At 54.3% G+C, this 16,000-nt stretch overlaps 1 long non-coding RNA gene across 1 annotated transcript; it reads left to right on the forward strand.

Moving 5' to 3' along the window:
- The first annotated feature begins 12,111 nt into the window (after nt 1–12,111).
- On the forward strand, nt 12,112–15,490 carry LOC118898892. The gene is made up of 2 exons (XR_005020848.1): nt 12,112–12,625; nt 12,820–15,490. It is a non-coding gene; the product is annotated as an uncharacterized LOC118898892 (long non-coding RNA).
- The last annotated feature ends 510 nt before the right edge of the window (nt 15,491–16,000 follow it).

Here is a 16,000-nt window from a genome sequence, read left to right on the forward strand (position 1 = left end):
ACACCACGGTCGTGGGCACTTACATGAGGCATCTTGAGCCTCTTCTTCTTGATGGGAATGATAATAGTACCCACCTCCTAGGGTTATTGGGGTGCTTCAGGGCCTGGTGTTGACAGGCACTCGATAGGCATTAGCTATTTTCATCATCTCTAAAAGTCCTGTATCTGGAAAGCTGGGTGGGAGAAAGGGATCCATCTGAGAGGCCAGGCCCTGCCGATGGCACACCCCCCCCCCCCCCCCCCCCCGCCCTGTTGGTGGGAAGGGAGCGCCAGGCCGACTGCCTGGGGCCTCGGCAGGCCTGGAGCCCTTCCTCCTCACCCAGGCCCCTCTTGCCCTTCACCCACCTGCGCTAGTTTCCTAGGCTGGTGTTGTGTAGCAAATGACCACGACCTTTTATTTCATTTTTTTGGCCGCTTGCAGGATCTTAGTTCCCTGACCACGGATTGAAGCCGGGTCCACAGCAGTGAAAGCTCCGAGTCCTAACCACTGGACTGCCAGGGTATTCCCAACCATGGTCTTTTAAAACAACACACAGTGGGGACTTCCCTGGCAGTCTAGTGGTTGAGACTTCCCCTTCCAATGCAGGGGGTGTGGGTTCGATCCCTGGCTGGGGAGCTGGGATCCCACATGCCTTGCGGCTGGGAAGCCAAAACGTAAAACAGAGGCAATGTTGTAGTAAATTCAATGAAGACTTTTTAAATGGTCCACATCAAAAAATTAAGTAAGTAAATCTTTTAAAAAATAAGTAAAACAACACACAGGGAATTCCCTGGTGGTCCAGTGATTAGGACTCCATGCTTTCACTGCCGAGGGCTGGGGTTCTATCCCTGGTCGGGGAAGTAAGATCCCACAAGCCGCGTGCTGTGGCCAAATAAATAAATAAATATAAAACAACCACATTCAGGATCTCACAGTTCTGGACATCATAGTCTGAAATGAGTCTCCCTGGGCTGAGATCAAGGTGTCGGCAGGGCTGCATTCCTTCTGGAGGCTGCGGGGAGAATCCATTCCCTTTGCTCGTGGCCCCTTCCTCCATCTTCACAGCCAGTCATGTAACCTAACATTCATCGGCCCCGGGGTTAGGATGCAGACATCTTGGGAGGCCTTTTTCTGTCCACCACACCACGTTCTCTGCCATGGGCCCCCCTGCTTTGTGCTCCGGGCAGCGATGCTTGCCTCTTCTCTGCCCGGCTCTGACAAGGCCTCCCTGCGCTGTGGCCTGGTTGTCAGGTGAGAAGGAGCGGCTGCCAGTCTGTGCGAAGGCTCAGCAGACTCAGGGACCCCCTCCCAGGGCCGCGGAGGCACTTGTGCTCCAGGCTGGCCTCTCTGTGGCTAGCTCCGCCCAGGCCTCCTCCCCAGGACCACCGCCCAGTCTCCCCCTAGTTCTGCAGGTGTTTCATGGGCATAAATTCAGAACGTGTCTCTCCCACCCCACGGGCGCACACCATTTCAGTCACCAGCGGGCTCTCCTCCACAGAAGGGCCTTTGTGCTCTCCTGTGCCCACCAGGCTGGCAGAAGGAGAGAAGGGGGACACTGCCCACCCAGACCACCTCACTGTCCTTGTCGTTCCCCTGCCCCGCCCCCTTCTCCCAGGCTCAGTTCAGCCTTCACTGCTCGTGGCGTGCCGGCCACGGCCATTGCTCCAGGTGCAGCTGGAGAGAGACCGGCCAACCCCTGGAGACCCCGCCTTGTGTCCTGGAGGGGGACGTGCACACGCGAAGATGGAGAGGCCTCTTGGTTCTCTGAGTGCCGGGAGCCCATGATCCCAATTCCATGCACCCGTGAGATGGCCAAAGGGGACAGGGCAGGGAGCCCCGCTGGGAACCAGATCCTGGTGGGCAAACTGGCTCCGCGTGGCCGGCAGGGTGGGTCCTGCAAGGTCCCCTGGGAGTCAGCTTCCTGGTCTGTGACACACTCTGCCCCCCTCCCTTCCATGCAGGTGGGGCGTTTTCCCACTGCCTCCCCATGGGCACCCCAAGGCCAGGCCCCGGTTTACCCATCCCCACGAGGCAGCACTGGCCCAAGTCCAGGCTCCGTCGCAGCGGGTGCTTAGCAATGTGGACAGGACAGTGAGGGCAGCAGCATCGACTCCGGGCCTCCCTCCCCCACCCTCTGCACACAGACACGGGCTTGCCCGGGGCTGAGTCACCTGGACTGAATGAAGTTCAAGCTTCAGGGCCCTTTCTTTGGCAGGAGTCCCTTCCGAGTCCCTGGGAGGGCCTAGCAGTGTGTTCTATGGTTTTGTAAAATTTTTGAAAAAGTAGGATTTAAATAATTTTCTTTTTTTTTGGCCACGCCACGTGGCTTGTGGGATCTTAGTTCCCTGACCAGGGATTGAACCCGGGCGCCTGGCAGTGAAAGCGCTGAATCCTAACCACTGGACTGCCAGGGAATTCCCTAAATAATTATTTTTTTTAAAGGAGGCCCCTAAAATTATTATTTAAAAAAAAAATATATATATATATATATATTTTTTTTTTTTTTTTTTTTTTGGCTGTGCTGGGTCTTCGTTTCTGTGCGAGGGCTTTCTCTAGTTGCGGCAAGCGGGGGCCACTCTTCATCGCAGTGCGCGGGCCTCTCACTATCGTGGCCTCTCTTGTTGCGGAGCACAGGCTCCAGACGCGCAGGCTCAGTAGTTGTGGCGCACGGGCTTAGTTGCTCTGCGGTATGTGGGATCTTCCCAGACCAGGGCTCGAACCCGTGTCCCCTGCACTGGCAGGCAGATTCTCAACCACTGCGCCACCAGGGAAGCCCCCCTAAAATTATTTAAGCTTCAGGCCATACAAGTCCTGGATTGGTCCCCGCCCACCAGACACACTGGCTCCACTTGTTTCTAGAACATGCCCTGCAATCTCCCTGCTCTGGGCCTTTGCTCTCCAACTGCCTCCCCATCTTGGCTTCTCAGCACACCCAGCCCATTCCCTTCACCCTGGCCTGTGAGACTGGACGGCTGTCCTCCCCTGGGAACAGACTGGTCACTCAGTCACCCTATTTATTGTTAAGTCTCCTCTGTCCCTGCTGTGCAGCCTTTGGTGAGTTACATCACGTTTCTGGGCCTCCATTCCCTCATCTCTACACCAGGGTGGCACTACCTACTTCTTCAGGCTAGTGGCGGAGGTATGATGCCTGTCTAATGGTTTCTTCTCCCACCCCCCAAGGGCAGAGTGTGGTGCTCTCACACATGTGCAAATGAGAGGCAGGCACCTGGTTTCCAGACGTGGGGCGGGGGGAGGTGGTCCTCAGGGTCAGCAGCCCCTCCCATCGTTGTGGGGCCACAGGTCAGCTCCCTGACCTCAAGTTTCTTCATCTGTGAAATGGAGACAATCACCCCTGCTTTCCAAGGTTGTGGGTGACACACGTGAAAGCATCTGCGGCCTGCATGGCTGCCTCTGTGTGTGATCCTGTCAAGTTCATTCAGTCACTGATCCCTTGAGACCCCCCTCGCGCCAGGACTCATTTTCATGCACCCTTCGTTCCCTCCTGCATGAGTTTCCTGGAGCTGCCATGACAAAGCACCTCAAACTGGGGGCTGAAAACAAGACATTTATTGTCTCAGGTTCTGGAAGCTACAAGTGCAAAGCAAAGATGTTGGTTGGCAGGGCCACACTCCCTTTGAAAGCTGTAGGGGTATCCTTCCTTGTTCCTTCCAAGCTTCTGGCGCTTTGCTGGCAACCTTTGGCCTTCCTTGGCTTGCAGCTGCATAAATCCAATCTCTGCCTTCATCATCATGTGGCTCCTCCCTGTGTGTCCGTCTTCACGCAGAGTGTGTCTGTCTTTTGGGGGTTGGGGGGTATTGTATTAGTTTGCTGGGCTGCTGTAATAAAGCACCACAGACCGCGTGAACAGAAATCTATTTTCTGTCTTTGGGGCTAGAAGTCTGAGATCAAGGTGTCGGCAGGGTTGATTCCTTCTGAGGCCTCTCTCCTTGGCTTGCAGATGGCCGTCTTCTCCCTGTGTCATCACATGGTCTTCCCTCTGTGTGTGTCTGTGTCGTAATCTCCTCTTCTTATAAGGATGCCAGTCATGTTGGATCAGGGGCCCACCTTACTCCACTTCGTCTTAACTACATCTGCAAGGACCCTATTTCCAACTCAGGTCATAGTCTGAGGTCCTGAGGGTTAGGACTTCAACTTTTTTTTTTTTTTTTGGTGGGGAGGATACAATTCAATCCAAAATACCACCCTAATGGTTTATTGTCTTGGTCTTCTTTGGGGCTTTTGAGAAGCAGTAGTGGCCTACCCCAGCCAGCCTGGCACATACAGCCTGGCTCAGCCAGCACCTGGCTCCAGTGGCCCCCCAGACCAGAAGAGGCCCAGCCGAGGCTGCCCATGGAGGTCGGGGCAGTGGGACAGGGTCTTCCCAGCCCACAGACACCCCCTAACCAACTCTGCTGGTTGCCCAGCAGAGATCACTAGGACAATCAACACAGGCAATCCCGTTGTCCCTTCTGAGGCTGGGGCATTTCTGGGTCATCCTCCACCACTTACAGCCTCTGGGACACTCCTGTAGGCCTTCCCATTTCTGGCCTCTCTGGGCTAGCTGGGTACAGGCAGCCCTGGCCACACTGCAGCTCACCAGGAGGCCAGCTCAGATCCATCCACAGGAGGAGGGCTTCCTGCTTTGAGCTGCAGTGGCCCAGCAGCATGCTGACACATGGAGAGATCCACAGGAGGCCAGAGGCCCCACTGGATTCAGAAAGGCTACAGCTGGGCAACCAAGGAAGCTTACATGCTCAATCTGAAAAGATATAAGGCTCAAGAGACAAGATCATATAAAGCTGGGAAGGAGTGGGCTGGAGTGACTGTCAGGGAAGTCTGATGTGTGTTAGTGAGTGACAAGGATTCTACATGCCCTTGCACAGGGAGTTGCAGAATTAATGACCAAGTTGCCCAAGAGGATGTCAGCTCAGAGTTCAGTCAGCTTTTCAGGGAACACTGGGGATGGGAACACAAAGGACCAGGAAATCAAGCCACTTTGCACATACATGATAGCCCTGATAGATGAGCCGGCCACACCCAACACAAGACAAAGGGGAACAGACCACAGATGGGGTGGCAGTCAGTGATCCGGGAAGGCTTCCTGGAGGAGGGGGCTGAAAGGTTCAGTAGGATAGAGACAAGTGGAGCAAAGTGAGAGGGTAAGGGGGCAGGGCAGTGGAGCCAAGCAAAGCCTGGCTGTGACCTTGATGCTGATGGACACTGAAAGCTCTGAGCCAAGGAAGGACAGATTCTCACTGCTCCTTCTTCTTCCAGGCCAGAAGGATGCCTTAGAGCCACCTGGCCCTCTCTCCCTGCCCAAATCAGCCCATTTCAGAGAAGGCAGGCAGGCTACCCAACATCACCCAGAACTGGGGTGTTGGGGCCGGGCCTGGGTCAGAACTTCAGTTTTAGGCAGTAAGTCTGGTGCCCCGTGGTCCCCTGCTTTTCTGGCCCCCACCAGTTGACAATTCTGGGCGGAGGGTGGGGGGGTGGTGTTTGGAGGGGAGTTGGCCACGGTCACTGTCTGTAGGGTGCTGGTCCGGCTGTGGCCGGCAGGGGGCAGTTGAGCCCGCCCTTTCCTCCTCCAGCTCAGCTACAGAGGTGGAGCCGGCACTTCCTGTCCAGATCTACACAGCCTGGAACCCAGGGCAGAATCTGGGGTCCTTGGGTCTGGCGCTGCATGCCCACCCCCTCTCAGAGTGGGACCCCTGGCTCCTGACCGCTGCCACCTTCCTCTGGTCCATGATCGGGGGTCCCGGACCTCCAAGAGCACCAGAAAGAGGGTTTTCCCCCTGTGGTCCCCAGTTGGTGAGGAGACCCACATTTTCCAAAGATCAGGATGCATGTCCCAAAAACAGATTCTGCTCTGGAATTTTTTTTTGGTTTTTTGTGAAATGAAAATTGAGTCAAAATATTTAAAACAAGGGCTATATGGGGGAATCCGGGAAGTGGGGTGGGCACACCCTGGGGCTAGTCATCTCCCCCCGGCTCCACCGCTTGCCCACATGAGCTGACTGTCCCAAGCCCCTGCCCGCCAGGTGCCCCCCTTCCCAGCAGTCCCGCCCCTCTCTCAGCACCTCCTCCCCTCCCTCACCCATACTGAGTTCTTTGGCTGTTTTATTTTATTTTAAATTATTTATTTATTTATTTTGGGCCGCGTTGGGTCTTCATTGCTGCACGTGCGTGGGCTTTCTCTAGTTGCACGAGCGGGGGCTACTCTTCGTTGCAGTGTGCGTGCTTCTCATTGCGGTGGCTTCTCTTGTTGCGGAGCACAGGCTCTAGGCATGCGGGCTTCAGTAGTTGTGGTGCGTGGGCTCAGTAGTTGTGGCTCGCGGGCTCTAGAGCGCAGGCTCAGTAGTTGTGGCACACAGGCTTAGTTGCTCTGTGACATGTGGGATCTTCCCGGACCAGGCCTCAAACCCGTGTCCCCTGCATTGGCAGGCGGATTCGCAACCACTGCGCCACCAGGGAAGTCCTCTTCAGCTATTCTAAACTACTTGTCAAAGGTATAATTTGCAAGTGGGAGAATAATAATAGTCCCCGCTCTTCCCAGGACTTCTGTGTCCCCTGCCCATTTGACCTTTGCGTTTGGGGGTGGGCCATGACTGCTGGCTCTCTGGGTCAGTAAGAGCACAGGCCTCCCTCAGAGCATTAAGGTCAGCAGCCTCCAGGGGCAGAAGGACCACTCGGAGGGGTTCGCTCTGCCCACAGAAGCCACGGCACCACACACACGTCTCTCGCGGATGCCACTCAGGCAGGCCAAGGGGAGTCAGAACAGAAAAGTCTCCTTCAGAGGTTCAAGGCCAGTCTGAACAACCAGCGCTCCAGTGGGGTCACGTGGCGGAGAAACAGGCCTGGGCATGAAGACGTTTCCATCCACGGGGATGCAGCTGAAGCAGGCCCCGGCAGTGGGGGAGGCAGGCGGGCCCAGGAGACAGAGAGTGTTTCCTGGGGGGCTGTGCAGCCCTAGGCGTGGGAGGTGGCGCGCGTCAGCACCACCGGGCTCCTGAGCCAGAGGAGCTGTGGCCAGGATTCCTGATGGGTAGGGCTTGGGGCGAGGCTGGCAAGATGGACACAGGCCAAAGGGTGGGGCCTACAAAAGCTGGGACTTGCTCAGTCGGCAACAGGGAGGCTGGCCAAGGAGGTCTGGGGGCCACTGGTGGGGCAATGCCTGTGGGACCAGCTCCCTCATTCCACAGGCCTTCCCTCGGCTGGGGGCGGGGGTCTGGGGAGTGAGGACACAAGCGCTCCGGTGGGGGAGGGAGACAAGCGGGTCCGGTGCGCACGTAGGGGCAGGGGCTTCAGGACACAGGGAGGTGACCATGAGACAGTGAAGGTGCTGGCAGGAGAAGGGCAGTGTGAGCTCCAGGCAGGAGGCCAGCTGGGGCAAGGCTCAGGGACAAGGGTAGTGGGGTAGGAGGGCTGGGGCCCCGAGGGCCTGATGCCCTTGTACGGGGCAGGGAGTCCCAAAGATGAGATGCAGGAGACTGACACCATCAAAGTGATTTCCTGGAGCCAAGGCCCGAGGCCTGAGGCCTGGCCCTAAGCGCAGGGGGGCTCGTGGTTGGAGCTGCAGCAGTGGCTAGGTAAGGGCTTCAGGAACCCAGAGCCCACAGGCCCTGCGACCCCCAGAGGAGGCATGGGTCACATGTGTGAGAAGCCCTCTCCTAACTCAGGATACCCTCACTGCTCCTCCCCTCTCCTTTTGACACACATGGACCCCAAAAATGAGAGCATGAAATGCAGGTGGGCTGGCCCACTTCCTCCTCTGCTTTATAAACCAGGGCCTGGGGAGTATCCACCCCGACGCCCTCTCCCTCGAATGCCTCCTGCCAGCGTTGGCCGAGAGACGCTCCCCTGGTTTTTTAGCTGCACCAGACACTTCGTGTGAGCTGCTGGGCCCAGGCCACAGGGAGCAGCGCCTCCCCTTTCTCCTCCTCTCCAGACCTGGGAGTCCAGGGCTGGACAGGCCCCCAGATCTGGGCCTGTCATTGAGTTTGTGGGCCTGCTGCTGACCTGAGAACTCATTTCCTTCCTTCAATCAGTCCCGAAACATCACAAATATTTACTGAGAGCCTCACAGTGGATAGTGACCTTTACTGTAATATTGATAATTGTTTGGTCAACACATTGATGGAGGTCTGCTCCATGCCAGGGCCGTTTCAGGGACTGCTGGACACAGAGATCCGGGGGAGGACAAAACAGACAGAAACCCCTCACTTGAGGAGCTCAAGTCCCAGTTGGGCAGGATTGGGGGGCTCAACGAGAAGGTGACCTCTGAGCAGAGGCCGGAAGGAGCTGAGGGAGGGATGGGCCAGGAGGCCACTGGGTGAAGCGCTTTCAGGCAGAACAGTATTCATCAGAATTATGAAGTGAGCACAACAAGGAAAGCACGCTGGGGGAGGTTAAGGGCCTGCCAGGGTCATGCTGCAAGGGGGGGTAGGGGGACCTGGCCAGAGCCCAGGCTGAGGCCCTGCTTCCTGCCAAGGCAGGAGAGGCCAGTGGGCGTTGGGCGGGGAGTTCCTGTTTGTTGTTCCTGCTGGGCTGCTGTGAGGTGAGCCAAGGCAGGAAGGGCTCTCAGCCAGCACGCGGTGACTATGCAGTTCCTCACCCAGGCTCACCCAGGCCCTGAAACCAGGGGCCTCAGGGCTCAGAAGGAAAAGGCCTCAGACAAGAGTCTCCTGTGAGTGGAGAGCCCAAGGTGATCCAGGAGGCCACGGTTCTGGAACTGGACCTGTGGGGATGGCGGCAGGGCTCTGGCACATTCTCTAGTGGCAGCAGCAATACTGTCATCCTTCTACCCATCTTGAACCTGAAGTATCACCTCTTTCTCACTCTTCCTTTTTTTTTTTTTTTTTGGTTGTGCTGTGCAGCTTATGGGGTCTTGGTTTCCTGACCATGGATTGAACCCGTGCCCCCTTCTGTGGAGGTACAGAGTCCTAACCACTGGACCGCCAGGGAAGTCCCTCACCCCTCTTCTTCTGTCTCCTGGGTCCTTTCTCGGGCTGATGTGAGTTCGGAAGCAACAGAGCTGAGCTAGCTTCAGAACAAGAATGGGAGGTGACCATGGCTGTGAGAAAAGGCTTGGAGCCTGGGTCCTGACCCTGAAATCTGGATGTTGCCCAAGGGGTCCTTCCTCTCCTCCTTACCCCTCCAACCCTGAGCCCTTAAGTGGGCCGCCCAGGAACGAGCAGGCTTCTGCCACCCACCTGGGTGGGGCAGACCTATCACCACCCAGCCCCACCCAGGGAACCAAGGTCCTCTTGTTTACTGCTGTTTACTGGAACAGCTTGTTTTGATCTAGAAAAATCTGCTGACGCACTGGCTGCCCTGCCCTCCCCCTCTGTCAGGGTGGAAGTATTTTTAGCCCCATTTGCAGAGGAAGAGGCAGAACCCAAGCCCCACATTTATCCACCTTACTGTGAGTACTGCCTTGGCCCCTTCAGGCAGGACAGAGAGGTCCCTGTGTGGTTTTCTACCCTCATCTCTCCTCAAACACATTCCATCTCCAAAGAACTCCGAGGCCAGGAGAAACTGAAACCAGGACCCGCTGAAACTGTGCCATTTTGTCCTTGAAAATGGAGTCGGGCCCCTCCAGACACAAGGGCACAAAGCAGGGCCTTAGTTCCTTTTGTGTTGGGACTCCTAAGCTTTGTAGTATCCTAATGCTTTGTGTGTTGCTAATTCCACTTACTCCTGCTCTAAATCTAAGATAGTTTGCTTCTGGAATTTGGGAATAATATGTGTGAATGAGGAAGGTTATTAGACCAGGTAGAGAACAGCAAGCTGAGACATCAAGTTGGGCCTGGGAAGCTGACACACAGCAATGACCAGCTCCTCTCAGGCGCCGCCCGTGTAGATAAATACAGGGCTGGGCCCACAGTCTGGCACAGTGACACAGCACAGAAGGCACTTGCTTGATATTACACACACCTCCCGGCCTTTCTAGAACACTCTGACAAGCAATTCCCTCTTTCCACACTGTTCTTTCAGGCCAAGTCTTCCCAACCCACCCCTAGCAATGTTGCCAGTACAAGACAGATGAGGCAGATCTTGGGGAAAAGTGAGCTGCCAGAATCTTTCCCTGGCAGGAGAGGGCAGCTGAGCAGCCCTGTGAACAATCCTGGGCTTGCCACGTACTCGACGTTCTGTGACAAGGGTCACAGGAGAGTCACCAGTTTTCCAAGGACTCAGGGAGGGTGCCCCAGCTGGGCCCGGCCCCACCTGCAGATGCCATCTCATAGAGGCAGGGGAAAAAACCTGCCCCAGTTTCCCCCTTGCTGCCAAGGGAGCCTGTTGTCACAGGCGGGTTTGTTTGGGGTGTGGGTGGTTATCCTGGGAGGAGACAGGCCCTTCTCAGTTGTTTGGCACCACTGTCCTTCCAGCTGTGCGCAGGGGGCCAGGGCTGAGAGGAGGCCCCGGGGGGGTCTAAGGCTGTGGCTCCTCCTCCCTCTGGTCCCACACTGGCAAGGGAGACGCCAACGACCCATTTCAAAATGGGTCGCCTTGGTGGAGGGGACAAGAGCTCACCGGTTTGCTTTTGCCTCCGCTTTGGGAGACCCAGGTTGGGGGCCTGCTCCACGTGGGCAGCCAGCGAACAGTGCCCCCAGCAGCCACCAGACGGGCTCCCTGAGGACCATCACAGGCTGTAAACTGACCTGCATAAACTAGTTTTTCCCCCCAAATCTCCTTTTTCCCCACCTCGCAATCCAAAAGGAAAGCGGGTTGAATATCTATACTCTTTTGGTCTTGTTGCCACCGTGCGATTACACGTATTGTTTTCTGCACAAACAAGATCTTGCTTTCCACTACCTTGCATCTGCCTTTTCCCATTTAATACATAATGAATAATCATCAAGTATTCTTACCCAGCAGGGACTTTTCTGAGGAAATACTTCAAGCCTCCAAGCCCCTGGTAACAGAGAATAACAAAGCCACGACACACGCCCCTCAAGCTACCAAGCAGCAACGCGGTGGCTTAACTTTTTTTTTAAATTTATTTTTGGATGCGTTGGGTCTTGGTTGCTGCACACGGGCTTTCTCTAGTTGCGGCAAGCAGGGGCTACTCTGCGCTGCGGTGCACAGGCTTCTCATTGCGGTGGCTTCTCTTGTTGCGGAACACAGGCCCTAGGCGCGGGGGCTTCAGTAGTTGTGGCACGTGGGCTCAGTAGTTGTGGTGCACGGGCTTAGTTGCTCCGCAGCATGTGGGATCTTCCCGGACCAGGGCTCGAACCCCTGTACCCCTGCACTGGCAGGCGGATTCTTAACCACTGCGCCACCAGGTAAGCCTTGAGCTTAACTTTTTAATGAACTTTTAAAATTAAAAATCACAGCAGGGTTTCTTAACCAGCGACACTAAGCACAGTTACGGGTGCGGCTCCCCGTAGGAGTGTCCCTGGATCCAGCCCCGCGGAGCTCGGGCCGCCCCACCCCCCACCGCAACCGGCGCGCCTCAGCACTGACATCACAGGCGCTCACGAGGCCCAGCCGACGCCCGAGGAGTCACGCGCCTCCACCCCACCCCCACCCCACCCCCACCCCCACCCCGCCGCGGGGAGTGATGCGCCCTCTGCAGAGATCCCTCCGCCGCCGCCTGGAATTTTCCAGACGCTCTGCCGGCCCTTCTTTCGGGCTGCTTCTGGGCGGGGTGACCTGAGGCGACCCCAGAAGTTCCCTTCGACTCCAGCCCGCCTCCGCCATCTAGCCCCCCCTCTCCAGGACCGGGATGCCTCCCCACCCCTGGCACCATCACCGGCCGAAAAGAGGACTTACTCCCCTCTCCCCGTTGGAATCCGCCTCCCCAAGTGACCTTGACATCTGTCGTCGATCTCAGGAAGCATTTGCTAAGGAGAGTGGGGGATAACTGGAGAATCCGAGAAGGTGGACACCCCGGAAGAACGGGAGCCGCCCCGAATCGTCTCCTTGGCCAGGGTCGGGGAGGGACTTTTTTTCCGGTGGCAGTGGAGGAGTCGTCCCGTTGAGCAATGCCCCGGGTAACGCGGCCCAGCCTATAAAAGCAAAAGTTGTGGGCCGTCCAGCAGGAGTTAGCGAAAGGGAGGGCCGGGGCCTGGGCTTAGTTTTGGGGGAGGAGTTGGCCAGTTTAGGGTCTCAGGGGACAGGTGGGGGAGATGGCAGAGTTAGATGGGACTGGGGGGGTGGGGGGTGCCAGGAGAAGGAAGGTTAAAGGGGAGACTAGATGTTGGGGGAACTGTGCTGGGAAGAGCTGCGTCGGAAGTGCCCACAGTAACCCGGGGGAAGGACAACACCCCAGGCCTGGCTGTCGCAGCTGCCTGCTGGAGAAGGGGAGCCTGACCTCTAGAAGGGCGCCGCTCCTTTGTAGGCTGAGCGGCCCCCAGTGCCCTGGTTTGTATGGAAGGAGGAAGGCAGAGAGACAGGAGGAGGAGGCTGATGGTCTCGCGGCCCTTGCTGGAGGCACACTTGGGCAGTCGACGCCCTGAAAATGAGCAGGAAGGAAGGCAGTGGGGTACAGGGACGCAGATGGGCAGGGAAGGCAGAACTTGAACTTGTCAATACCAGCAGCCCCCTTTTTTTCCAGACAGAGGGTTGTGAACCCGCCTGGGGATGAGGCCTGGTGTTGTGGAAACTGAACTTAGCTTCGCGGGGCTGACAGTTCTGGCCCAGGGCGGTATGTAATTCTGGCTCGGCCTGGGACATGGTCCAGCCAGACCCAGCTGGGTGGAACCCAGGTCTGGGTGTGAGGGTGGTCTAGGGAGTGATGGAGGTCAGGTGCCATCCTGAGCGGTTACTGGTATGGCGCCTCGTGTATCTGACAGGCGGGAGCTGTAGGCAGACAAAATTGACGCCCACTTTATTTTCCAGGTGGCAGTGCACCCCTTTGGACTTTTTCTCTAGGTTCCATGCTTACCTCTTCTGTGACCTCACTCTGCCCCTCCTCCTCCCTCTAACTCTCTCGAGGTTACCCCTTCACTTAAAACGTTGCTTCTGGTAATCTGGTAAGCCGGGAAAGTTGCTGGAGTCCCTGCCGGAGTCGGTGTTGTCGGTAATCGTGAAGGAGGAGAGGCGCCCCCAGCGGAGACTCTGGGTGGGCGGGTTGGTCTTGCTTGCCGGTGGAGAGGGTGGGGATTGAAGGTGCACCCTTGGGTGGACCCACAGCGATGGTACCAGCTGAACGCTACAAAAATGCTTCATAGACCGTGGTTTGTTACTATAGTGTTCATCATGGCGAGCTGATGGCACCAGGAGAATGGAGCCCCTGGCCAGTGTGCGTCGTAGCAGTGCAGGAGGGGAGACCCTGGAGGAGGAGAGAGCCCGCCTAAATTGATGTCTACAGATTGAATTTCCAGAGGCTTAGGAGGAGGAGGAGTTCTCCAATGTCCTGTTTCCAGGCCTTGCTCAGGAATCCCTGTATTCATTCAGGAGACCATCCTTTAAGGTTTTCAGATGAGCTTATGAGGGGGCAATCTTTAAAAGTCCAAAGCAGATGCATCCGGGGCCTTCAGCAGATGTGTTGCTTTGAGTGTGTAATCCAGGAGCAGCGATCTCTGGGCACATGAATGCCAGCAGGCACCTCTCCTGTTCTGGGGTGGAGGTTTTCAGATGCTGCATCTTCTAAATTCAGCTTCCTGTTGTACTAGTTCTGTGCTACGAACCTTGCTTCCAGAGGACTCTTAAGCTGTAGAACATTTTAACGCGATGCCACAACACAGAGTGCTGCCTTGTAGATGGAGCTTGCAGATGGATCCCAGTGACCCTCTCATCTACCGGCCTGCCTTCCTGTGCATTGGTCGGAGGAATTCTTAGTGTGATGATAATCTGTGTGTTGGGAAAGTGTTCAAGATTGAAATGAATGCCTTAGGCAAATACTTAAGTGAGCCAACTGGCAAATTGAGGGGGTCATTGTACTGTGCTGGAGGTACGAGTTGGTCATGCCCAAATTGTGATAGAAATGGCAGGTCTAGTTTGGGCATTCCTACTAAGAAGGGAGTGGTCAGGGTACCCATAGTGATCTTTGATTCATCTTGCTCTATGTACTTTTTAACTTCAATTTTACTTGATTAGATTTCAGAGTAATCTTAGTGTTTAAATGGGAGGACCCTGAGGTGAGGGGTGGTGGGGAGGGAAAAGCCTGCCACAGGTGCTGGGAGGGGTGGGCGTGAAGAAAGGGAGAAGCGGGGGAGGGTTGTGGTTAGGTGTGGGTTGTAGTAGAGGGTGGGAGTGGTAGGGGGGAATGTGGGTTGAAGGGAATTCTCTGGAGAAAAGATCAGTAGGCAGAGCTTTGGGGAATTATATAGAGCTCATGGGCGAAGAAAATACTAGTTAATAGTAAATTGTTAATGCTAGTTAAATTGTTGCTTGGAAGCACAAAAAAAAAGTTGCTTGGAAACTTTCTAAAATGCTTAGAACTCTGCTAAGTGCAGGAGAAAAAGCAAAATTGTTTTGCTTTGCTGCAAGATGGGGAAGACTGAAAAGGTAACTGAAGACCTGGTCATTGGTGATTTGAAAGATTGGTGTCAGCAACTTGCATCAGCAGGTTAACATCCTTCACTGCTTTCAAGCTTAAGTGGTTTATCTGGAGGTGTGTGGTATTTGGGAGAGGTCTTCGAAAAGACTTTAAATACCCATATTGTGGGCTTTTAAAGTAAGCTTGAGATTCTGGAGTGCACTTAAGATGGTGAGATGTACTCTTCTGGGTTTGCAACATTTTTATTCACTGAGGTTTTGCAGTTGAAAACTTGAGCAAAGTGAAAATGCAATGATTTCTAAAGGAATTTTGTGTTACTTCCTGCCTTATAAGCACATTTCTTTTTTTCTTTGTGATGAGTATTAGAAACAGCAAGAGTTTTTAGTTTTCGTCGTCATTGTAACAAGGAGAACTTAATGACTTTTTGTGATCACTGTAAAATTACTGTAATATTTGGTAGCAAACAATCCATGTAGCCTTGCTAAGGTTACAGTTAGTAATCCACTGTATCTTTAGTTTGAATGTTTGTGTTTTTTAAGTGATAACCGTACTAGAGGGGAAACTATCAACCAAAATCAGTTTGGGAAATAAGCAAAACTGGGGATGGGGAGGCGCTTTATTACTAGATTATGGTCTGTGAAAATTCAGGGAAAGATCTGAATCCTTTGTGATAAAGTAATACCAGTGGCTTTTTTATCATGTTCCTCTTGCCATTGAATTTCACTTTGAAAATTTTAAATCCCCAATATTTATGACACTTGGGATCTTTCTGGGTTCTCTTTTTAATGTTTAAAAATATGTTGACATGATAGTTCAGTTCTTAACCCGTGATTTGGGCATGATACAGTAACTGTCATTGGAATTTAAAGAATACTAGTCATGCATGTATGGGGAAATGTGTTCCAGTAAGCTGTTGTGAAATTGAAACTGTAAAAGTAGGAGGAAGAAGTACTTTTATGTTGCTCTGTATGGGAAGAACCAGTCTTGTTACACCATGTATGTGACTACTAATCGTTTTTCTTCCCCTTTACAGCATGAATAAAAGTTTGAGTTCTAAACTCATTAGAATTGTTTGTATTGCTATGTTATATTTTTTCAACCCTGATCTTGTCTGTCTATCAAGTTGCCTTCATAAAGAGACTGTGGAGTTAGGTGCCCACCAGCAAGCTGCCTGTGCGGGGCTCACGGCCCTGCCAAGAGTGGGCACCGCTGATCTTGTCTGTGTATCAAGTTGCCTTCATAATGAAGTTGAATGTACCTTCATATTGTAGATTTAGGCCTAGATTCACTAAAGTAGCTCCAGATTGAGGGCATTGAGTGGGGTGTGGTAACCTCAAACAACTGGTACATCCTGAATGGCCTGTAGTCTGGTAGATGGGGAGGGGCTCTGCTCGCTGGGAGTGTGTGATGGTTGCGCAGAATGTGATGTCAAACCACCAAGCCAATGAAGGTTAATGTCAAGGTGGGGGAGTACTTCGTAACATCCTGGAGTTTTTACCTGGTTATATTTCCAAATGGTATTGTCAAAAAGGGGACCGCTTTATTCCTGTTTGCTTGGAGGAAACAAACTAAATAGAA

This window comes from Balaenoptera musculus, chromosome 8 (genome assembly GCF_009873245.2).
Source record: "Balaenoptera musculus isolate JJ_BM4_2016_0621 chromosome 8, mBalMus1.pri.v3, whole genome shotgun sequence".
Taxonomy (NCBI): Eukaryota; Metazoa; Chordata; class Mammalia; order Artiodactyla; family Balaenopteridae; genus Balaenoptera; species Balaenoptera musculus.